The sequence below is a fragment of the Carettochelys insculpta genome, unplaced genomic scaffold (assembly GCF_033958435.1).
Source record: "Carettochelys insculpta isolate YL-2023 unplaced genomic scaffold, ASM3395843v1 scaffold_0035, whole genome shotgun sequence".
Taxonomy (NCBI): Eukaryota; Metazoa; Chordata; order Testudines; family Carettochelyidae; genus Carettochelys; species Carettochelys insculpta.
In genome coordinates, this window is record NW_027439072.1 from 166,944 (window position 1) to 191,541 (window position 24,598).

The 24,598-nt window shown below is 51.8% G+C and overlaps 4 non-coding genes across 4 annotated transcripts; 3 read left to right on the forward strand and 1 right to left on the reverse strand.

Moving 5' to 3' along the window:
- Positions 1-11,776: 11,776 nt before the first annotated feature.
- TRNAT-UGU (transfer RNA threonine (anticodon UGU)) lies at positions 11,777-11,850 on the reverse strand. Its single transcript has one exon. It is a non-coding gene; the product is annotated as a tRNA-Thr (tRNA).
- A 4,473-nt stretch (positions 11,851-16,323) lies between these two features.
- On the forward strand, positions 16,324-16,434 carry TRNAL-CAA (transfer RNA leucine (anticodon CAA)). Its single transcript has 2 exons — positions 16,324-16,363; positions 16,389-16,434. It is a non-coding gene; the product is annotated as a tRNA-Leu (tRNA).
- A 1,574-nt stretch (positions 16,435-18,008) lies between these two features.
- TRNAS-AGA (transfer RNA serine (anticodon AGA)) lies at positions 18,009-18,091 on the forward strand. The gene has a single exon. It is a non-coding gene; the product is annotated as a tRNA-Ser (tRNA).
- A 5,461-nt stretch (positions 18,092-23,552) lies between these two features.
- TRNAG-UCC (transfer RNA glycine (anticodon UCC)) lies at positions 23,553-23,624 on the forward strand. The gene has a single exon. It is a non-coding gene; the product is annotated as a tRNA-Gly (tRNA).
- The last annotated feature ends 974 nt before the right edge of the window (positions 23,625-24,598 follow it).

A 24,598-nucleotide genomic window follows, 5' to 3' on the forward strand; every position in this document is an offset into this window, starting at 1 on the left:
TGGGGAGAGAATTCATGGTGAGGAACGTGAGCGCAAGGAGGATCCTCTTTGGCCCATTGCTCTATCCCACGACTAACTGCGCTGGACGGCAGCGTCTGTGTGGGGAGGGTCAGAGTCTGATCCAGCTGGTGGGGGACAAAACAGAGACAGGAAAAACACCAGGTTAAGGTTCTGCCCTCGTCAGTGCTAAATTGTGTCAGCCTTAATGTGTTGTGCCAATATTACTCTGGGTGCATGAAGTGTTTGGGGAGCTGCAGCACCAGTGAGTGGCAAGACCAAGATTTCCTAATACCACATCTACACACAGGAAGCTAATTTCAGATGCAGCCAATGGACACACTATGGCTTATTTCAAATTAGGCTCTAGCCCCTGTCTTAGCAGCCCCTGTTTCCAAATAGCTGCTGTTACTTGTACTTGTACAAGGAGGTTTGCTTATTTCCAAATAAGCCGTCCCCTATTTATTTCTGCATTATTTCAAAGCACCTGTTGCCTTGTGCAGAGGCTGCGATAGTTATTTTGAAATAACTTTGTTGTGTAGAACCTCCTAATAAATCCAGGGCTGTGACAGGCACAGCAGCAGCTGCTCAGAAGATAACAAGCCCTGCAGGTCAGCTCATCAGCATCCCAGCATCCCACTCTTTAGCACTCCAGTGAACAGGCATTAGGAAGGGTAATGGAGTAAAGGGAATAAAGGTCAGGGCTCCTCCCAGCAAAGCAGAGTGAAGCCTCCTGAGCAAGACTCTGGTCAGGTCTCCAGAAGTCACTCAGCTTCCTTCATGTCTTTGGACATTGCTGCCTATAGCAGTCCAGCAAAGGGTAACAGAGGAACACCCTGCACTTGTCTACTGGCTAGCAAGGGCTCGACCCCTTGGTTTTGTGAGAACCGTGCGCAACCCACCTAAACTATCCAAGCTACAGAGAAACAGCTCACAAGGGCCCTTTCAGAAAAGAGCAACAGGCAGCTGTAGGTACAGTGTGGTTCCTGGAGTGAGATTGTTGTCCCTCCCCCACTGCTCAGCATCCCACACAGGCATCACCACAGCCCCTCCCCCACCACCCTGAACCCCAACCTGGAATCCCCCTCTCAGATTCTGTCTCCCTTTCCCCACTGCCCTGAGCCTTGGCTAGGAATTCTCTCAGACCCTGCTGCCCCTCACCTGCTGTCCTAGGCCCTGCCAGGTGTCCCCTCAGACCCTGCCTATCCCCTCCCTCTCTTCCCCTGAGCATGACATTAACATGGCCCATGTTCCCTGGCAGATGGGTAACAACATCAGCCCCTGCTGCAATGTGCTTCCGTTGGAGGGACCCCAGTCTGCTGCCTGCTCCTGAGCTCAGCTGCTCCCAGCTCACTCACAGCACATGGCCTTGGAGCAGCAGCTGCTCTGTCTGCTGTCCCACCCGCAGGGAGCTGTGCAGTGCCAGCCTTGTGGGAGGGGTCTATGGGCATCACAGCCTGCGTCACACTATCACTGCCTCAGGGTGCTGGTGCCTGGCAGCCTGGCTCTGCACTGCCTGGTGTCCTCTGAACAGGTTCCACTGCCTGTGTCGCTTCCCTGGATTCAGAGTTTCACTGATCTTGATGGGCAGGTGATATACACACAACAGGGGTGGCTCTGTGAGCTGCAGAGGTCTGGAGCATGTGGTGCTTTGGCAGATGCTTTATTTCTGAGAGCAGCTGCAGAGCAGATCATGGACAGTCAGTGTCTGTGGGAGGAGGGGTTCACATTGGGGCTCTGGGGCATATTTTTATGCTTCTAATTACTGGCCACGTGTGTGATTTATTTCTAGAGCTGTTTTCAGAGTGCCCCATCTGGGTGTGTTTTCTAGCCAGAACTGTTAGAAAGCACCACCAGCAGCCCAGGCAGTGGCATTGTGATGCAGGCAGGGATTCCCATAGAGCCCTCCCACAAGGCTGGACCTGCACAGCTCCCCGTGCGTGCTGGAACCTCCCCATCCACAGCAGCCAGGCCACTTAGTCAAGAGGCCCCAAGGGCTCACCTAGATCTTGGAACTGTCACCGTGACGTTATTATCACCACTGTCGACACAGCTTGGCCAGCCAGCTGATTGGAACTGGTTTTACAAGTGTCATCTTCGGAAAGGAGTCAGGGGAGCTGCAGGGACATATGGACTCAACAATGAGGTGGCTGGGGCAGAGCATTTCATTGGCCAGAGGGGAATTAGCTCAATTGGTAGAGCGCTTGCTTAGCATACAAGAAGTAGTGGGATCGATACCCACATTCTCCAGGGCAGAGTTTTCTTCCAAGGCAATGGGAGACCCATCCCCACTTCCTTCTTCTTGGCTGCTCCCCAGGAAGCTCTCCATGCAGAGGAGCCATTTGGAGGTGTCTGTGCTCAGCTGTGTGGAAGGGCACAAAAGAGCACTTGGATCATCTTCTCTCCCACCTGCTGTGGGGATTCTGAGCAGTGAGGGAGGGGTAGCAATCTAATTCCAGAGGCCCCAGGGACCCTGCAGCTGCCTCTTGCTCCTTTCTGAAAGGGCCCTTGTGAGCTGTCACTGTGCAGGCTGGCTCGCTCAGTTGGTGTGAGTATGATTCTCCTAACACAAAGAGTGGGGTCCCAGTAAAAGGGAGGGCCAGAGCTGACAAGGTCTATTCTGTCCAGGTGGAAATGGCCGATGATCAGTAGTTTGGATCAAAATAGGAAAAAGCAAGTCAGATCACACAGGGGGATGTGGCCCCTTGTCAGAGTCTAATGTGGAGCTGTTAACACCCAGGGCAGAGAAGCTGCTTTTGGAAGGAGCCAGCAACTCCCAGTCTCTGTTTGAATCCTTGGTTGATGGAGTTAAATTTGCAAATAAATTGCAGCTCAGAGATTTCTCCCTCGATTTGATTTTTAAAATGTCTTTGTTGTAGAACTGCAACTTTCAAATCTGTTACTGAGTGTCCAGGGAGATTGAAGTGCTCTCCCACAGGTTTGTTTCCATTACTCTTTCTGATGTGTGGTTTTTGTCCATTTAGTTTTTCATATAGAGACTGTCCAGTTTGGCCAAAGTAAATACTGCAGTGGGGTATTGCTGGTGTACGATGGCATGTATTATATTAGTAGATGTGCAGGTAAAGGAGCCCCTGTTGGTCTGGTTGCTGTTAGGTCCTGTGAGGATATTCGTGGTGTAGATATGCGAGAAGAACTGGCAGCAAGGTTTGTTGCAGGGCTTGGTTCCCAGTTTAGAGTTACTGTGTTGTGATCTTTAGTTGGTGGTGAGGATTTGTTTTAGGTTGGCAGGCTGTCTGTCGGCGAGGACAGGCCTGCCTCTCCAGGGCTGTGAGAGTGAAGAGTCATTGTCCAGGATGGTTTGCAGATCATGGATGATGCGTTGGAGAGGTCTAAAGTAGTGGCTGTTAGTGAGATGGCCAGTGGTGTTCTCTTGTTTTCCTTGTGAGAGCACTTGCAGCAGGTGGCTTCTGGGTACCCGTCTGGCTCTGTCAATCTGTTTCCTCACTTCCTTCAGTGGCTATTGTAGTTTGAGGAAAGCTTGGTAAAGGTCTTGTAGATGTTTGTCTCTGATGGAGCAGAGCAAATATGGTTGTGCCTTAGTGCCTTGCTGTCTACAATGGATCATGTAGTCTCCTCTGGATGGAATCTGGAGGCCTATAGATAAGCAAAGAGGTCTGTGGGTTTTCAGTATAGGGTGGTATTTAAGTGACCATCGCTTATCTGCACAGCAGATAGTGTGCAGGAAGTGGATCACTTTTGTGGACTGGTCCAGACTAAGGTTGATGGTGGGGTAGAAACTTGAAATTCTGGTGGAATTCTTCAAGAGCCTCCTTCCCAATCAATGAAGCAGTTGCAGATGTTCTTTCATTGAGCTTTCTCTGTTATTAATCTTAGCGTCTATATTTGCTGTATGGTCCTTTTATCTTTCCCAAATCCCACCTGCTTGCCTGTTAGATGTTCTTTTATTTTTTATCTCAATCTCTCCATCAGTATCATCAGCAGTAGCTTGCCTAGATGACTTGTTAGGGCAAACCTGTGCACTGCCTTTCTTGTGTATTGTCGCTAGCACTGTTGTTGTCCATTCCTCAGTGGACTTTCCTTCCTTCTCTGTAATCTTATATTGTCGGTGTATTTCCTGACACGTACTTTCTCTGCTGTATTTGATCATCTCTCGCATGATCTTATTTCTCGAGCATTTGTTTTTCTATAGTCGTACCACTACTCTTTCTACTTCTTTCCTTGAAATATCAGATAAAGCTCTGCTATGTGCCCACACCTGACTCCCTGCCAGCCCCAACACTTGGGGCTGCCCAGCTTTGATGCTGTTTGGATCTTATAAGGCACCGGAGGAAGCTCAACTTGTGCTAAGTGGGGTCACACAGACCAGGCAGAGCTGTGAATGACTGAGCCCAGCAGCACCAGCTGAATCTCCCTCCAGGCAGGAGGAAGTGTGGGGAAGGCTTTGGCAAGGAGAAGTCAAGTGCAGCTGGCGTTTGTGTGGTGGGGGTTGGTTGGTTTTGTTTTTGTCTAAAACTCTGATATGTGATGTTTGTTTTTCCTCCAAAGATGAGTTTTGCAAGGCCGAGTGTTGCTCAGGGAGCAAGAAGGCTTGAGTTGAACTCCCTGATGCTCCCGCCACAGAGTGTGTTTGCTGCTCTCCCTGACTTTGTGTTCCCTACATTTCTCTTACCATCATATGCCAACAATGCCCAGATGTTTTGTATATTGGACAGACTTCTAAGTCCCTTAGACAAAGGGTTAATGGGCACAAAACAGGCATCAAAACACTCCAGATCCACAAACCAGTTTGTCAACATTTTAATGGACTGACCATTCTATTAATGACTTAAGAGTATGCATGTTACTGAAAAAAAAAAATTCCCACCACTATTCAAAGGGAAACAGCTGAGCTGTCTTTTCTACTCATATTCGGCACATTGACACATTGTTTGAACTGGGATGGGGATTTTCTGATTCACTAAAGGGGCTTATTTGCATACTTGGCTTAATCTAATTCTTGACCTCTCCCCCACCCCCAGCTTCCACCCCTCTGCTCTGTGATTTGCAAACCTTGATCATTTTTTTCTGACTTGTCCTCCTTGATTATTATTTTAGGTTCTCCGTGCCTTTAATATCGAGTCTGTTCTGGTATGGCTATGGTCTGCAGAAGTGGGTCTGTCCCATCAAAGTTTGCCTCCTAAATTGTTTTCCTTGTCCTTAAAGCGCTACTTGACTGATTTTTGTTTTGACAGAGTGGTTTGTGACCTGTTCCAAGTGGGAAGTTGGTTTCTTCCTTCAGGACTGTGAAGAGAGCTTGGAAATGACCTTGGAAAGGTGAAGTTAGATGCAGTACTTCTCAGAGCACTGGCTGTGTGTTCCAGGCTGGTTCTGGAGTATGCCCAGTGCCTCCATTCTGATGGTGGCATGTTGCTCAAGGGGTGGGAGAGCTCCGGGGCTCAAGTCCCAGGCATGCCCTTCTTCTGCCTTTCTCTGATATCTTACCTAGACATTTGAGGGGACCGATGTCTTTTTGAATTTTTTCCCTCTGTTCATTGCTCAGCATGATGAAGCAGCCTTTTGCTACTGGATGGCTCAGCTCAGGCATTAGCTCTGTTAAGATGTTGTCCTCCCAGCGTTTATGTCCCTCCTTGTCACTGGGGCAGCACCACTTGCTGGCGGAAGCCGCATATGTCCAGCTTCCGGCTTTTCCTTTTTCCTGGATAAATTGGCATTTCCCCCTTTCTAGGCTACAGTCCTTTAATTCCCTGTCACTCCCACAGTGACCCAGGCAGTCCTCTTGTTCCCTGCCACAAGCCACATCTATGCCACCCCCTCAGTGGCTGTTGGAGGAATCCCTCCTTCTGGTTGCAGCTCAGCATGGACTCCACATGCAGCACTTCTTGGCTTTCCCTTCTCAGCTTCCACTTCTCCTTCCCTGGACTGCTTCCTGCAACTCCCCTTCATTTGTCTGTGCTGGCTATGACCCCTCAGCCCTACAAGGAGCTGCCCTTTACCTGAAGCCTCTGTCTTACCGGCTTCCATCCCTGATTTCTAGTCCCATCTGCTCCTGCTGACAATCTCTGCTCCCAGCCTCTTCCTGCAGGTGCAGCCTGGGCAGTGATTCAGCCAGACACTTAGACACTTGAATGTCACTGAAGGGGATTTCCAGAGTTCCAGAACAACCTCTGCAGAAGTGCTGGGGACCATGGCTGGCTGGGGCAGTGGTCTCCTGTGTTTATCACTTCCCTGATTCCTGGAGCTTTGAGGCCAGCAGAACTGGGGAGGAAACGGAGATTAAAGAAAACCACTGGAACTGCTGTGGAGGGCAGGTGCCCCTGGCAGGGTGCTCCTGCTGCACCTTCCTGTGGGAGGTGTGTAGAGCAGTGTGAGCTCCTGGGTGTCTGGCTTTGTGCTTTGGGAGTCTGGGTCCAGGCAAGCCCCAGCCTCACCTGGTCCAGACCCACTAGGAAGCCTGTCGGTTATGTAGAGGTAGTGACCATTAAGCCTTCCTCTGCCACATGGACTGGAGACCCGGGCTCTGGTTGGGTGTTCTTGGACAGCAAGAATTTTGGCAGTCAGGTCACCAGAGTGGGGACAGAACAAGACCCCTGTGATGAACAACATTTCCTGGGGTGGGGAAAGGCTGGCCAGGCTGTGTCCAGGGCTCAAGTCCTTCTCAGTCAGGAGAAGTAAATAGCCGAGCGAGGGGAAGGATGGAGATGGGCAAAGCCCCTTCCCAACAGGCTGGCCAGCCTCACCACATGTGCATGCTGGAATTTCCTCCCATCAGGGCTCTAGATTGCTCCCTGCCAGTGAAGTACACGGTGGCAGGGCCGTCCTTACCCATATGCTGACTGCACAGCTGCATAGGGCACCTCAGCATTTCCCATTTCATTCCATTCATTGCATGGGAGCTGGGCACCTGAGTCCCCAGTCCCAGCCCTGTGTTCTTCTGTGCTGTGTGGGCCATGCTGCCAGGGAACAGAGAGGCCCTGGGGATGCCAGACCTGATATACAGGCTCAGAGACTCTGCGTAGACAGTCCTGTGCCTCCAGCAAATCCTCCAGGGGCTGCAGGGCTTTGGGTAGCAGCAGTATCCCTTGTGCAGCAGCGTAGATTGGGGGCATATCAAACTCTGGTTAAGCTTTCTGGTTGTGCAGTGGGGTAAAGCAGGTTCACCATCCACTGACAGCAGCTCCTGGGGGCGAGAGGAAAGTGTCTCCATGCACTCCCTGCCACTCGTAGGCACCACCCACCACTTCCTACTGGCTGTGGTTCCCCCTTCCTGGCCAATGGGAAATGCAGGGGCGATTCCTGCATTTGTGATTTCCCCCTTCACTGCCTTCCCCAGGGGCTGCAGGGGATGTGTCAGACACTAAAGAGAACAGCTGAGACTCCAAGGCCAAGCAGCAGGGCACAGAAGATCCAAAGTCTGAAGAAGTGAAGCAGGGCCAGGGTCAGTGGGAGCCACAGACTCAGAGGGCTCAAAAATTGGAAAGCACCTGAAGTGCCCATCGAGTCTAGTCCCATTTCCTCATGGCAGGACGAAGCACCATCTATAGTGGGGTGAGCAAACCTCAGGGGGCCTGAAATTTCATAAGAGGGGCACAGCCCAGTGAGCTGCTGGGTCTCAGGCTCATCCACCTCATTAAAAATGACAAAATCTGTGACTGTTTCGTTGTCTGCGTCATCATATTTATACACCGATGAATGAAGTTTTTCCGTTCTACAGACTTGTTTTCTTACACGCGCCCAAATGGGCTTTTATATATATGAACATCACTGACATTTCTGTAGGTTCCGATGACATGAGACAGGTTGTGGGGTTGCTGCTCATTTCAGGGATGAAAAGTGGGGACCAATGTAAAATGTTTCCTTCTTTATATTTATCCAAATTCTAAAATATCTCCAAAGATGGAGATTTTGCCCTTACCCGAGGCAATTTATTCCAGTGCTGAACTGCCCTGACAGGAAATATCTCCGAATCTCCAACCTCCCTTGCTGCAATTAAAGGGAAATTCAAGTTAACTAAAATTAAAGGGAAGGAATTTTATGATTTGTAGCTGTATTCCCAATTGGATAGATTGATTGATTGATGTTTGGTACCTATCTATCTATCTATCTATCTATTGGTCATTACTCTGGCCAGATTAGGGATTGTAGAACTCACTGCTCAAAGAATTAAATTTAAGCTTGAGAGAGAAATAAAATTGTGAAATGTGCAGACCTGAGCACAGAGATGTTCTGCATGTGAATTATGATACAGACCCACAAGTGTGAACTTTCGGTCCTTTCCCTTCCTGTCACTGCGTTAATGTCCTCCAAACACCCTAGAGGTGTGTGGCTTTCTCTAGCCCTGGGCGCCTCCCAGTTCAGACCAAGTGCCTGTCTGGTGTGCGCTTTGGTGCCACACTCCCGACTGCACCATACAGGAGGCCTGTGATCTGCGGGGGCGTCAGATGAGATGATCTCTGCAAAGAGCCTGTGGCACAGAGCAGCCTCTGGTGTTCCCATGTTCACAGCCCCAGAGTAGAGAATGGTCATGGCCGGGCTGTGCTGTGTTCACAGCCCCACACCCCCAGCGCCAGAACAGCGACCATCCACCCTCACCATCCAAGTGATCCAGCACTGAGTTTGAGCTTGTGCTGGACATCCCCTCCTACAGCTCCAGCCAGACATCTGCCCAATGGTCATTCCCAGACCATGGCGGTGGACTGTCAGGCACGAACCTCACAGGGCACAGCCCCCAGGGCATGACCCCCACATGCCAGGGCCCGGGCACACCGCAGCCCATGGAGAAGACCATGGCCACCAGCGCCCTCACCCTTGGAAAGTCCCATGTGCCCCATGGCCTCCCATGTAAATAGTTAGTGTGTATAGTTATCCCCCCATTGTACATAGTTAGTTATGCTGGTGGTTGTTATGTTCCATGCTCAGATGTGAGCTTTTAGGTTGTTTAACAAGGAATCAGTTTCATTTTTCACACACCCTCCTCAATGTGTTTTGTGTGGGGCTGGTGAGCAGGTGGTGCGGGCAATGTGTGTGTGTGGTGGGGCTGGTGTGCGGGTTATGGGGGCAGTGAGTGCGTGGTGGGTACAGTTTGCAGGTAGTGGTGGGAGTGTGCGGGGGGCGTGCAATGGGTTACCCTGGGTGGTGCTCACTTGATCCCCCCCCCGCCCCCAATTAAAGTACTCCCACAGGGACTCTCAGACATGGACGCAGTCTTGCTGATGGCTACAGGCAGCAGCCCAGCTCACCTGTCCTCCTTTGGGCACCTGGAGGTGCAGCTGCTGGTACTGACACATCCATGGGATGGCTCTAACGCCACAGAGCACCTCAGCACAGCTTAAGAAGATGGGAGGACCATTACTATATGTGGCCAGAGGACTTCCATAAACAGCCCCCTTCCCCCCCCACCAGGCTCCTCCCCTCCACCAAACCCGCCCCCCCACAGCAGCAGGCATGCTGAGGTCAGCATCACAAGGTGGTAGAAAATTGGGCAATCCCCAAATGGGGCCTCTTAACAGTGGGGCTCCTTTTAGCTGTGAGGCAGGAGAGATGTCCCAAAGGGGCATTCCCCAACTTTTGAGATGCACAGAAGAACTCAGGGCTGCCCAGGGTGGCACAGTTGAATGGAGACCTGCCTGAGGGCCTGTTGCTGGTGCTGTGGAAGAATCTATTGCAGTCGGGGCAGAGAAACATTCATTCCCCCTGGGTAAGTATCTGCTCTTTTCCCAGCTGTGCACTGCCCAGCCCAGGAGCTGGGAGAGACCAGAGCCCCTGATTCAGCCTTGGGAACAGGACTTTCCTTAGATGCAGCTGCCCATGTCACTGGGTGCAGCTCAGCCAGGGGTGCCCCCACCTTGCCACGCTGTCTGGCTCGGGCACTGAACCCCTGCACCCTGGCAACAGGGGACTGAGGTGAGTGTAGCACTGTTGGTCTGACACTGGAGATGGGCTGGGCCCTGTCAGGAAAATGAAATTATCTCATCTCCGGGAGCCAGAGCTCAGCTCGGCCTCACAGAGTTGAACTGTGTTTGGAGTCTGCCCAGCACAGGAGCTGGGAGGCAGCCGGCTCAGCCGTGCTAGAAGTAGCATCACACAAGAGGACTGGAACTCAACAAAGCTCAGCAGGATGGTGCCTATAAAGGCTCAGTGAGGATGGGATTCAAACCCTGCGGAGCACAATGGATTAGCCGTCCATCGCCTTCACCACTCGGCACCTCACCCAACGTGCCTGGAACTTTTTCACATGTCCCAACTTCAGCCCTGCCAGGAAGTCTGGCCGGGGACACAGGACGTGCAGGTTTGGCCCAACACGGCTACGCTCACTCCTGTCCCTTGCAGTGCTGCTTCCTGGGGCGAGCAGGGCCCTGGGGTGCCCTGGCCTGGGAGCAGCACAGCCCGGCCATGACCATTCTCTACTCTGGGGCTGGGCCCTGCCCCAGCTCTGTGCATGTGTCCCTGCTGGGTGGGTACAGACCAGGGCCATGGGCAGGGTCTGCAGCCTTTGTGTCTCCTCCTGACACGCTCTGCTCCTTTCCAGCTGCTCTGTTAGCACAGCAGCTCCGGCTGGATTGGCCCCTTCTCTGCCAGGCCTGTCTGTGAGGTAGGGAGCTGATGGGAGGCAGGTTCAGGAGCAGGCTGTGGCTGGGAGGGAACACGTGGGATAGGGCAGGGGCACTTGCCTGGCACAGCTTCGGTTGGCTGAGGGGCAAAGATAACTCTGTGGTTCCCAGCCAGTGAAATCAGTGAGGGAAAACCCTTCAAGTACATGCCAGGAGAGAGCTTCTGTGCAGGAGCAGCAATGCATCTGCTGGGCTCCCCTCCTGGACAACAGGGTCTGGTTCAACTTCTTCTGTCACATGGGTGTTGGGCTTGTCAGAGAGAGAGGCTGCAGCAGAAAGAGATGAGCCCTCAGGGGCATAAGAGAAAGTGAGACAAACAAAGACACTCCTGCTTCTGTCTGGTTTTGAACCGGGGACCTTTTGCGTGTTAGGCAAATGGGATAACCACTACACTACAGAAGGTGCTATCTTGCCCTCTGCTAAATTGCATCCTCAAGCCACTGCTTGCCCTGCCACATGTGGATGGGGGACCTAAGAGAAATTGAGGGGAGTCCTTTACCAGCTCAGCTGCTCGAGGAGAGGGAAGCAGCTGCACTCACAACTGGGAATTTCAATATCAGCTCTTCCAGAATTGAGGTCCCCAGTGGTTATGCAAATGAGACATGCAATATTTAAGTCTGCAACTCATTTGCATTTCTTATTGGCCACATTTCCATGCCACTTCCAAAAGGGCTGGGCAGTGGAGCCACAGCCTTCCTGTGTAGATGCTCCACAGGACTTTTTGAAAGAGCTGCGGCTTTTTTGAAAAAAGAGCTCTCTTGTGCAGACATAGCTGTGGGGAAAAAAGTAGAAAAGCAGAGCCAGGCTCCAGCCGAAACATTTGCAACAGCTTATAACAAAGAAATGTGTGTGTGCGTAACAGAACACGAGAATTCTTTTAACAACTCCAGAACATACAAATGTTTAAACTCCAGTTTTCTTCTCTCTCTTCACACTTGTTTCAAAAAAAGTAATTCTCAGCACACTGAAATGTCTATCGAAAGGTTCCCATAAGAGCTATTTCCTTGGGCCATGGCTTCACTTTTGAAAGGGAAATGCTGATGAGGCTCTGCCATTCCACACAGAGGAGCCAGGAGCACTGAGCTTTTAGCAGCCCTCCCCACATAAGGGAAATCATCAGTATGTCTTTTGGGGGATCATAGCTAACATGCACAAGGCCACAGCCTGTCCACAAACAGGGGACCGCATGAAGGCACCACTGGGAGTTGAATCCAGGATCCTCTGCTTACAAGGCAGGTGCTTTAACCACCTAAGCCATGGTGCCTGCATCTAGCCAAGTTCTCCTGTCTGCCCACACCTGACTCCCACCAGCCCCACCTGGGCCTGCTTCGCTCTGCTGGAGTTTCGATCCTGTCAGACAGAGGAGCTGGGGAAGTTTAACTCCCAAGGGGGGGGTGACTCTTTGCACAGGTCTGCGCTCAAGAATTAGGTGGTGTCACTCAGGGGTGTAAGAAACTGTCCCCCACCTCCGGAAGAATACAGACCTACTCCAGTGCTCAGACTGCCATGGCAACCACAGGGCCTTCATGGTCCACATTGGTTGGGGAAGGGCCTTGGCCAGTGAAGACCCAGAGGACAGGTGTCCTGTGACTGCTGTACTGGGGAGACTGTGGTCAGTGCTGGAAGCTCCCTAGAAATGGGGAACTGGCGACATTTGAAAGATTAGGTAATCATAGCCCATGACCCAGGTTAACCTTTGTTTTAAACGGAAATGTTTAAGGGCAAGGAGGCCGGGGTCCAGCAGCTTTCGAACCCAAATGGGCTGTTTCTTTGCAGGGGGCAAAATGTAGGAAATGGAAGGGGGCACTGGAGAAGCTTCGCTCCTGGCTTGACACTGCCTTGGAAAAGAACGGAAAAAACCACCACTTCTGTTGGAGAATGTGGGCATTTATCCCAAAGCCTCTCGCATGCTTAGTGAGCGCTCTACCAATTCAGCAAATTCCCCTGTGTCTGAGCATAATTTCTGACTCACCCATCTTATTCCAGAGGCCAAAACATCCCTGTGGCCGCCCATGGCTACGGCAAAGGGTCGCAAAGGCTGTGTTTGCACAGCAGTGTTGTTCCTGAATACGCGGTTCCAGAAGAGGTATTACAGAGTTGTTGATTCCGATATAGGAGGTGTGGATTGAAAGGGAGTTGAAATTGGGTTGAAATCCCACTCTTAGCATCAATTCTATTCTCTGCACACTCTGCTGGTCTCATTTCAATGTCTCTGCTAACATTTCACCAGCCCTTGCTATGGGTTTCTGTTAATGAGTGTCACGACTGAGGTACAATTCAGACACGAACTTCATCGAAAAGTGATGGGGATCCTCTCATTTCTGCACTGCAGGCACCCAGTCATGTAGCCAGCACCTGTACCGGGCACCTATTTTCTGCTCTGAGAACTACACTAATGCCAGGTTTGTAGTACACCAAAGGAGATTTTGCCCCAGTGGGTCACTTCCCCACCTTACGGTTGTGCCCTGGGATAGCTGTTTGGTCTCAGCCTGTGGGCAGAACAATTCTATGCAAGGGGGAGGGAGCCCCACACCTGTCTGTGGTGCTTGTGGTACCCGAGTGGGAGAAAGGGAAAGATGCTCAGTCCTGCCCTACACCGCTCACACAGGGGAGGGGAACTGTGGTGGGAGTGGCAATAGCCTCAAGGGGCTCAGAAAGAGCTACAGGTGGTAACTCGACCCTGTGACTGTCTAACATGAATGAGGGTAAATAGGGCTGCCAGGCTGGTCCAGGGTTGCTCTGAGGATGCCCATTGACCGTCTCCTCTCCCACCTGGTGGGCAAGGGAACAGCTGTGCCTAGGGGGCTGCATTTGAAAGAGGAAGTCAGGCCTAGGTACTGCCTTAGCTGAGAGAAAGTGGTGATGCCCATGTGAGCCGTGTCCCGAATAGGCAGACAGCCCTGGAGCAGGTAGGAGTCAGTTGCAGGTGGGTCATTTCAGTGGTAGAGAAATTCTGTTGCTCTATCTCAGTTTTCATTCGTTTTTTTGGAAAGTCCTCGAATCCTTATTGCATCTAAAATAACCTCCAGAATATGAAACTAGTGTAAACGATGCAGCGGTGTCTGAGTTTTCAGAGAGGGGTGAACCTGCTCATTCATCTCAATGAGGTGTTGACTTGGAAACCAAATCACAACTCATGGAATGACAGTATTAGTGATTGAAGTGCTGATTCTCCAGCTAACGTCTGCTTCCATTGATGCTGGATGTAGCGGCAGGTATTCTGGCACAGCACAGTGAGGAGTACAAGCCTATTAACCCAAGTGTTAAGTGTCCCTTGCAAAAAAATGAGGCGAGAGGAAGAAGAAATTCATTCCCTGTTTCATACCAAGATTCTTATCTTCTTCCTGAGCACGAAGCCTTCCTGGCCAGGTTTAGCACTGCACAGGCAGAAGGTTCTGGAGTTGGGGTGATAGCTGTGGGGTCTGTTCCTGCGGGCTCTGTGTCTGTGGGTAGCAGAGCAGAAACAGCAGCTGCTGGTCCAAGGCCATGTGCGTTGGGAGCAGATGAGCTCAGGAGCACGCAGCAGACTGGGGTCTCTCCATCAAAAGCATATTGCAGCAGGTGGTGATTGTGTTCCCCCTATTCCAGGGAACATGGGTCGTGTTAATGTCGTGCTCAGGGCAGTGGAGGTAAGGGGATAGAGAGGGTATGAGGGGACACCCGGCAGAGGTCTAGGACAGTGGGTGAGGCGCAGAAGGGTCTGAGAGTTCTCTGTTTGACCCTTTTTCCCCAAGGGTTGACCTGATGCCTGTAATTCTTCCTGCCTGCATTGTCCACCCAAATGCTCCCTCACAGGGCATGTTTTGCAGCTCAAGCCACAGAGGGAGGTGTAATTGTCACCAGCTCAGGCTAAGGGAGATGCTAAACTGTGGTCCCAAGCCATGTAAGTTTGGGGCTTAGCTGGGTAGTGGCAGTCACTGGAGTAGGGGGTGGAGAGCCATGAGCAGCAGGTGGGCAGGCCTGGGGGGAATACAGGAGAGAACAGCAGAACGGCAGGCTGGTGGGAGGAGAGGTGAGAGCAGGAGGCAGACTGCAGAGGAAGAGGCAGAGCAGGGATGGGAAGAGGTGAGCTGGGAGTGAGGGGAGAGCACAGGTGGGACCTCAGAGGGAGGAGGCTGAGCAATGTATCTGGAGGGGATATGGGCACAGTGAGCAAACCAGTGCCTCCCCCATACTTCTACAGAGCTCCAAGTGCTCACATGAAGCCTCCACTTCTCGGGACCTTCCCACCTTGGCACCAGCCATTTGGGAAGAAGGGGCTTTTGAAGTCCAGGGGTCCTTTAGAAAGGCCCCGTTTACATGGGCAGGGTGCGTTGTGAATGTGGCACTTTTGAATCACTCATGGACACCTCTATGCTAACGGGGAGCTGCACATTCATGGCAGCACCACATTCGCATCTGCCAAAATCCCTCATTACCTTTCCCCTTTTGAAAGGAGGGGCAGTGGAGACAGGCCCTGTTTGTGCCTCTCCTAAGTGCTGTGGGAACAACCTCTGGCACGCAGAGAATCCATTCCTGGTCTTGCAGAATGGTTTCCTGTTTTGCTGAAGGAATCCCAGTTGGTAAGAAGGAAATGTTGAGTGGATGTGAACATTGTTGGTTGGAAGGTTTGGTTGTGTTTTGTCTCCTCAGGAGAAGTGCAAACTGGGGAAGCTATTGCACCATTGCTATTGATGAAGTTTTTAAAAGTTCCTGGTGCCCTTTGCTTTCCCGTTCTTCGAAGGGAAAGTGGCTGATGCACTGGCTTCTGAGAAGACTTTAGAAAAGTATCCAAAATGTCTCAGGAGGGATTTTCTGCAGCTTGACACTTATCACGTTTGCTTAACAAATAAGTCGTCACTTGTTCAAAACCAGACAGAAACCTTCCTCCTTTCTCTTGTTTCTTCTGTGGGGTCAGCTAATTTCTGAAAGAATCCTGAACAGCTCTGTTTTCTTCCTCATTGCTCTTTTTCCTTTCATGAAACTTTAACACTTGAGGGATAGTGGGGAAGAAGAGCCAAAAAGAGGTCTCGTCACTTGAGCGCTTGATAGCCACGTATTTAACAAATATGAGCATGGAAGAATTCCAATCCTCAGACTGCGTCAAAGTAAGCGAGTTCTTCTGAAAGATTTTTTGAATGAAGGGGGCTCTTTCGAAAGAGCCCACGGATTGTCTCCACTCAAAAACCATTCTTTTGAAAGTACATTGAAAGAATGCGTTGCTCCTTCTGCAATCAGTCTTCCTTTCCTGTTTCAGGAACAGCACCTCCTTTCCAAAGCTTCTTTTGAAACAACATGTGCATAAACGCTTTGCAGGGCCCTTCTTTTGAAAGAACCGTCTTCATTTAGGATCCCTGGTCCATTCTTTCAAAAGAGCGGGGGCTGTGTGGATGCTCTCTTTTGAAAGAGCAGATCACTCTTTTGATAGTCTTCTTTGTGTGTGGACGCACTCTTTGAAAGAAGTTCTTTTGGATGAGTTCTTCTGGAGGGCTTCTTTCAAAGGATCTCTGTGGAGTACCCATAGCCTCAGCGTGGCAAACTGGCAGTTCCTCCTTCATCCATTTCTTTTCAGCTAATGGCAAAGTACCTCCCAGCATTAGATCATATTGGGGTGATTACTTATGAAAGCCAGCTGAGCTGGAGAATGGCTCTTTGCTGTTGAAAGATTTGTGCGACAGATGAGTACAGAATGAATTGAGCCTGCCTGGCTCATCAAATATTAAGCAAAACTAGCATAAAGAGAGTACCTCTTTCAGCTGTCTCAGGATGGCCGATTGGTCTAAGGCGCCAGACTCAAGGTACTGTCTTTCCTTCACCTGGGGGTTCTGGTCTCCTGAAGGAGGCATGGGTTCAAATCCCATTCCTGACATCACTTTCATTTTCTACATGCCAAACTGGCCTCCAGAGGCTCCTGGAAAGAACTGACCTGTCAGCATACTTCCCCTGGCTGGAGTCTACCAAGCCTTGCTTTGGATTTCTGTTAGAGCAGTACCAAGACAGGCATAACTCAGACATGAACTTGGTGGGCGAGTGATGGTGAACCGGCAGTGTCGGTTTGACACTTGGAAGTTGCTGTGGGAGGAATGTGTCTATTTGGGAAAGGATCCTGAGTCCTTATCCCAGCCATGTGCCCGGGCACAAAGAGCAATGGCCCCTGCATGAGGTGTGTCATAGGGATAAGAGTTACCCCCACCAAAAGCACCACACTGGTGAAGGAAAAGACTTCTCTGTGTTTAGGCAGCTGACATTCAGCTGTTTTGAATTCAATAAGGCAACAGATGAGCCAAACTGGACACCAGTAAAGCCAGGTCCAGCAAGGCTGCTTGATGCAGCTAACTGGAGTATTTTATACCCTCCCACAAACAAGTCCAGAGCCAGAAGCAATTAGTTCGAGAAACATCAGTTATTTTCAGAGAGAAAACCGTTCTCAGCAAGGAGGAACAGGCACTAGGGAGCAAGAGCCCCAAATGCAAGGAGTTCAGTGAGGCATTCCACTGAGCTCACCCTCCCTGCCAGGCCCAAACAGGTGAGGAAAAGTTCAAGCTCTTGTGCACATGCAGAAATAAGAAACAAGAAACGGCGTCTATCTAAGATGGCTTCCACAACACCTCAGAAAAGAAAACGGCTGTGACGTGACCCAACCAACCCGGCCGCACACCCAGCTCAGCATCCCCAGCTGGCCGCCCCCAAACTCCCAGCGAGGCCCAGCACACAATGAACAGCCCTGCCTTGGCCTGGCTGGACACCCACAGACATTGTTCCCTCCAGCCTTTTCCACCCATGTGCGCAATAAATTTTAGACGCTCTGAACTACGCACCGATGTGCACCACCAACAGAAACAAAAGCCTCAGTGGTGAGCGCTCTGCTAATCAGCTGGGCAACACTCGAGTCTCTCCGAGCAGTCACACAAGGGCACAGATAACAGGGAACCCAGCCACAGCCACAGCACCGCACCCAGCCCTGCCCTGATTTGCCTCACTGCCGGGCACAAGGGCTCAGCTCCCTGGGATGCACTGAGTGAGGCAGCCGACTGGCGGGAGGGGTCCGATGCCCTCACAGCTGCAGGGCAGGTCACCCGCCTGCCCCTGAGCTCAGCCCGTGCGGGAGGCAGCCGGACAGCTTAAGCAGAACACAGTGTCAGATGGGGCGGGGGGGCTCCTGAGTGCTGCTTCCCAGCCGCGTGCGTCAGCCATGGCCCTGACTTCCTCTTATAATCCAGCCTCCCGGTCAGAGCTGTTCCCGTTCCCTCCACGGGGAGGGGAGATGGTCAAGGTGCTCTCCTGTGCCATTGCATATGGCTGAGCACAGAGAGCCCCAGATCCCCACCAGTCCCGTGCGCTGGGAACCGGGTGGTTGTTTGAATTCTTTGTTGCTGAAGACGTCAGGCCTGGGCCCTGTGACTATTTACATGTCTCTGGCTTAACAGCTGGCAGGGCCTTTCAGCTGTGATGGTTGAGTGGTTAAGGTGTTGGACTAGACCTCCAATAGGGTTTTCCCTGGGCAGGTTCCAATCCTGCTCACAGCGAGGCCTGTGTTAGCCACACTCCTACCCTGGCAATGCAGGCAGGCGCTCTGAGCACAGCCTGAGCTTGCCACACAAAGGTGTCTGTGCCTGGGGCAAATGCTGAGGCTGTGATGCAGTTGCTGCTCCAGACACACACTGGCTGCTGCTGTTTGGGGGAGCCTCTCTGCCGTAACGCTTGCTGGAGGACCGAGGTGCAGACAGGTTTGAAGGAGGCGGCTGGGAGCTTTGAGTATCTCTGTGGAAAGCTGGTCCCAGGTGGGAGGGCCTGTGAGGGAGAGAGCAGGAAACGTGTGTGTGGCTGATCCAAGAGGCGATGGAGGCTGGGGTGACGCTGACAGGAGGTGGGACCTGAATGGGGGTAGCAGTAGCGCAGGGCGGTCGCTCACGAAGGGCCAGGTGAGTGCAGAGCTGCCGCCTGTGTTTGAGGAGGTGAGAAGTGGGAGTCAGCAGAGGCTGCAAGGACAGGGGAGCTGTGTGAGCAGCAGGCCAGGAGAAGGCCCATTTTGCAAACGCTGTGCTAACGGAGCAGCTGCAAAGGAGCAGAGAGCGTCCGGGGAGACACAAGAGCTGCAAACCCTGCCCAGGGCCGCCCATAGCCCCCGTCTGTACCCGTCCAGCAGGGACACATGGACAGAGCTGGTGCAGGACCCAGCCCCAGAGCGGAGCCTGCCCATGTCCGGACTGTGCTGCTCCCAGGGCAGGGCACTGCAGCTGGGGTTTTGTTCTCAGTGGAAGCAGGGGAAGAGGGAACTTTGGTCTGGGCCTCGCCCAAGGTCCTTCCATCAGGGTTTTCCTTTCCACTGCACAGAGGCTCTGGGTGCAGTGGGGTGAGTGGCAACTTGGGAAGGGTTGAAACAGCTCCCCTCCGCCCCAAGCCCTGCCCTCGCCTCTGGCTTTACCCCTTTCCTGCACCTGCCCCACCTGCCAGTGGGAACAAGGTTTGGGCTCCAGGCCCTGTGTGTGTCTCTGCGCCCTCAGGACGTTCTCCCACCCTTGGGGTTTGTCCCCTCACTCCCTGTGCACAGCCTCATGTGCTCCCCACTGGCACTTTCTCAGGAGCTCCCCACACTGCATTTAGTGTAGCCAGGGGCCATATTCTGCCTGGGCTGTTGTGCCGGTGGGGAAGTGCCCAGCTCCCAGGGCAGCAGGAGCAAATGGCACTTTCAACAGCCTTTCTCTGGGCACTGCTGAGCAGGGACCCCAGGGGCTCCAGGGAGGGACAGCCACATGGACACCTGCCTCAGGCCCTGTGGCTGGTGCTGCAGACTGATCTATTGCTCTCAGCGTCAGAGAGAGGGGAGTGTGACATTCATCTCTACAGGCAAGTGTCTGCCCCTTTCCCAGCCCAGCCCAGCCCCTGGGAGAGACCAGAGCCCCTGAGCCAGCACTGGGGACAGGCCCTTCTCTTTGAGGCAGCTGCCCATGTGAGTGGCTGAAGCTGAGCCAGGGCTGCCCCCACCTTACCCCCATGTGTGGCTGGGGCACTGCACCCCAGCTGTGTTTGGGGCCGTGCTCACCCCAGGAAGCCGCACTGCAGGGGACAGGAGTGAGTGTAGCCCTGCGGGGCCAAACCTGATGTCCTGTGTCCCCGGCTGACCAGCCAGTGGCAGAAAGGTTCCTGGCAGCATTCACTTTGGTGAATATAAAAGGCTCATAGAGGTACCAGGTGAGGTGGCTGAGTGGTGAAGGTGATAGACTACAAATCCATTGTGCCCTGCATATTATGCAACCCTTCTATTAATGGCAGGTGCTTGCCAGAACAGCCGGGTTCAACTCCTGGGGGGTTTCTTGTCAAGGACACAACCAATCAGCTCAAGCCCCCACCCAGTGGCCTGGGACAATTTCAGCCCACTTGCTGGGTACCTGTAAGGCAGTTCTCCCCCCGGCACCAGCACAGAGTCTGAGATAGAAACAGCTTATTTAATAGCAATGACCATAACGTACCCCAAGGATACAGTGACAGATGCCGTGTGTCTAAGCAAAGAAGAGACAAACCCCTTTACCCAGATCCCATCCCCATACGCTATAGAACCAAGTCTCTTGCTGGGACTCTTGGCCCTTTACCCCACACACAGTTTCAGGGTGTACCTCCTGCGGTGCATCCCGAACCCAGAGCCCATAGATACGTCACAGGGGCAGTACGAGCTGCCCACTTGTCTGCAGCATCCCACTGGCTGCCCCTCCTACAGGCCAGCCACCCACCGGTTGCCGTCATCCGCACTCTTCCTACATGCCATCCACCATCATCCACCGCTACTCCTACCAGCCAGCCACCTGCCAGTCAGCATTGTCCCTCCCTCACCAATCACACTGCTGGGGATTGCCCTGAAGTAGAAACCTGTGATTTTAGCTCCATGTGATCTTAGCTGCTACTTTGCAACTTCAGCTCTTAATACCTCCAGAAGGGCTTCATGAACACCCTAGCACCCAACTCTTTGTTGCCACAGGTAGTAACAGCCAGACCAAACCAGACCTACAGCTTTACAACCAACCAACAGACAGACAAGACCAAATCAGCAAGCAAGCCAACTAACCTAATTAGTACCGCTCCTCAGATGTTTACAATGCTTTAAATCAGGGAGCCCTTCATTATCAATGTCTTTTGCAGCTGTGGCAACTGCTCTGTCCACTACAACAACCCAGAGCATTGGTGAGATCTCACAACTCCCACACTGAGTGTCAGCTTAAATTGTGATTTTACAACAACGTGTTTACAATAGACCGAATCTCATGGCTGACTTGCGACCCATTAGGCTTTGCCTGAAAGGTATCACACACGCGCACCTTTGCACTCTCATGCAGATGACCTCTGGGAGACACGTTCCTCCCAGCCTCAGTAACCTTGTGTTCCTGCTGCCACATTCCCTACACAGAGGTTCAAATCCCATTATCATTGAATCTTTATAGTCACCAGCCTGCTGAGGTTTGTTGAGCTCCAGCCTCAGTGTGTGATGTTGCTTCCTACACACCCCCTCCCTCTGCCTGCTGCCTCCCAGCTTCTCTGCTGGCCACAGGAAAAGCACAGACCAACTCTGGGAGGCTGAGCTGAGCTCTGGCTGCCAGAGGTGGGGGTGGGATGATTTCATTTGCCTGACAAGGCCCAGCTTGTCTCCAATGGCAGCCCAACAGTGCTGTGCTCATCTCAGTCCCCTGCAGTGCTGCTGCCAGGACCTCAGCAGGGCCCCAAACACAACCAGTGGTGCAGTGCTCTGGCAAAGAGGAGGCAGTCCTGGCTCAGGGGCAGCCAATGACAGGGGAAGGGCACCTCCCCAAGGCTTCATATGGTGCTCTGGTCTCTCCTAGCTCCTGGGCTGGGCAGTGCACATGTGGGAAAGGAGCAGATACTTGAGCAGGGGAAATGAATGGTGCTCTGCCATGGACAGTAATAGCTCCATCTACAGCCCAAGTCACAGGGCATGAGGCAGGTCTCCTTTCAACTGTGCCACCCTGTGCAGATCCTGAGTTCTTCTGTGCTTCTCAGCAGCTGGGGAGAAGCCTCTTTGGGACTTATCTCCTGCCCCACAGCTGAAAGGAGCCCCACAGTTACGAGGCCCCTTTTGGGGAGAGCTGATTTTCTATCCCATTTTGATGCTGGCTGCAGAGCACATGCTGCTTTGCGGGTGGGAACAGCCAGGTTCTGTGATCTTTAGGGAAGTCCTCTGGCCAATGCAGTCATGGCCCTCCCCTCCTCTTGTGCTGGCCTTGGGTGCTCTGGAGCATTAGAGCATCCCATGGAGGTGTCAGAACTAGCAGCCCCTGCTCCAAGGGCCCAGAGGGGGACAGATGTGTTGGGCTCTAGCCTGGAACTCTTCCTCTCACCTGCTGTCCCCTGACTTTCTTAGCCTGCTCTGGATGGTCCTTCCTTTAAATGCCACGTGTGCAATAGGAATTGCCTGGCAGCTCCAGGTACTGGCAACAATTGTGTGGCAATCAGGAGAAGCTGTGAAAAACACAACCTCACTCCTCAGGTATCTCTTCACAGACTGGTAAGTTGCAGGGCCTTGACCTATTGCAGCCATGTTGGTGACTCAGCCCAGCCAGAGTCCTATCTAGCTCCAGTGGGCCTCAGTCATCCAGCAGGAGGAAAAAAAACTTCCTCAGGTGCACCAGTGAACAAAGAAGCCCAAGCTTTGGAGAGACAAAGATTTACAGCAACAACACAACCAACCAGCAACCCACTGAGATTTGAACTCAGATTGCAGAGATCAGACTCCTGAGGACTGCTTTTTACACCCCAGGACCAACCAAATGTTACTCTTGGGGGCACCTGTGACTCTTGACAGGCTGGCACCCTGCACTCCATGCCACCCTCCAGCTGTTTCACCTCTCAGGACACTCCTTCCTGCCCCATTTCTACCACTCTTCTCCCCTAGACATTGAGCCCAGCCCGTCTTGCTGCCAGCTCCACCTGGCTGTAAGGTGACATTTCTTAGAAGCCCCCAAAAGGTGAAAAGGGTTAATTTTTCTTTTACAATAAACAGCCTGCAGGGAATTAACAGAAATGCAGAGACTGGGGAGCTTGGTGGTGCGTGTGTATGGATATCTAGCTGCGGGAGGACATAAAGGCCTTGGCTGTGAATTCCCAGAATAATTGACATCCTCTCGACACACACATTTACAAAGTGTGCAGAGACCTTTCCTGCTGGAAGTGATGTATTTGATAGACTCTGAATGAGAATCTCTTTGTGGAAATAAGACCCAAAATTCTTCATGTCAGTCTCAACTGTCAGTTTCGCTGTGTAGCCAGATTTCAACAAAGGGAGGGGTTTGCTAGGTTTATCTGCATTGGCACTGACAAATGTTAAGGGTTCATTTCCATTTTCAGGATCCCCATACGATAGAAATCCAGAGCATGTTGGGAAAGGTGATACAACTATTGTCATACAAGTGGCTGCCTTTGAAAAGGGGAGCATGGATTAGAAAGAAGATCACTTTACCTGGAATCAAACACTCTATCCCTGGCTGACATCCATATTTCACTCTTGCTTGAATCGCTAATCTTCAGGTCCCTGTAAGACAAACTCTTCTTCCCCAGGCTCCTTTTTCTGTCCCAGCCCAGAGTAGTTTTTCAAATGGGTGTTGATTAAACTTTCTCTCCTCACGCGCACACCACAGCTTCCCCACTGACCTACCTTCTCCCACTCACATAGCTACCATCACTCAGGGAGGCAGATTTCCTTTGTGTGTGGGACAGTGTTCTTCTATCTGCTTGGAGACTGTTTAGTAGAAATCAGAGAAAATGCACTGAAGGACATGAGCCGATCTGTGAGGTGTGGCTGGGTTTGCATTCAGGGTAGGTAAGTCTTCTATCTGGCACATTTGATTATCTAGCCCCCCCGGTGCCCTGTGAGTGATAGAGAATAGATCTTCTACAATATCAATATATCAAAGCAAAACCTGGGGTTGAAGACACACGCTCTGTCCTTTATATTCCTGATTTTAGCACAGGCCCTTCCAGAAGGTGTTGGTGGTGTAGTGGTGAGCATGGCTGCCTTCCAAGCAGTTGGTCTGGGTTCAATTCCCAGTCAACACAGGTTAACTTCTTGCTTTTAATTTCTCTGTTGGAAGTGGAGAGAGGACATGTCCTGCTCCTTGGTGAAATGGGAAGTGTCTTGGCTTTTTAAGCTATCATGCTTGGTGTCAGCCAAGTTCTGTCAGCGAAAGGTTGTGGATAGCTTCTGTGCAACCCGCCCCACTGCCTTGTGGGTTATCCTGGTAAGGTGCAAGGCTGAGGGAGTAAACCCAGACAGAAAGTCCGGAGGGGAGTCCTTTGACATTTCTGTGCCAACTTCTGGCATTGACCTGGCAGTCTCTGCAGCTGAGCTGGTACCAGACATAGAGGTTATCCTCTCCTTTGGACGATGTCAGTAAAGTCGAGAGGGGGACACTGGAGTCTGGGAAGCCCAGGGTCCCACAAAATTGCCCAGGCTCGCGCCTGGAGAGGTACTCCAGCATCTGCAGTAGCTTTGTTGATTTTCAAAAGGCATTTGACAGGATAGATCAGAAAGTGACTTGGGTGCTGTTGGAGTCACAGGGAGTGAATAGAAGACTGATCGGTTGTTGACAGGTATCAACAACAATGCTCAGGCAGTGGTAAGAATGTGTGGAGGGATGGGCATTTGGTTATAACAAGTATCTTCATCATGCATCTTGACAAGATGGAGGAAAAAGTAGATGGAGTAGCTGCTCGGGATGATAATCTACAAGCTGAGGTTTGTGGATGATATAGTTCTCATTGAAGATGATGAAAAGAAGGAAACAAGAATGGTGCAGGTGCTAAATGAGGAAGGGAAGTGGTAAAGACGGATTATGAATATTGTCATACAAAAACAATGATATATGTAGATTAGAAAATTAGAAGGGAGATCAGTGCAGATGGGATCGAAGTAGAGAAGATCACATATGTGGGAAGCAACATCATATATGCTCTGGGCTGTGAGAAGGAAATAGCGACTTGAATTGTGAAAGCAAGTGCGTGTCTGAAGGCAATGGATGAGAACTGAAGAA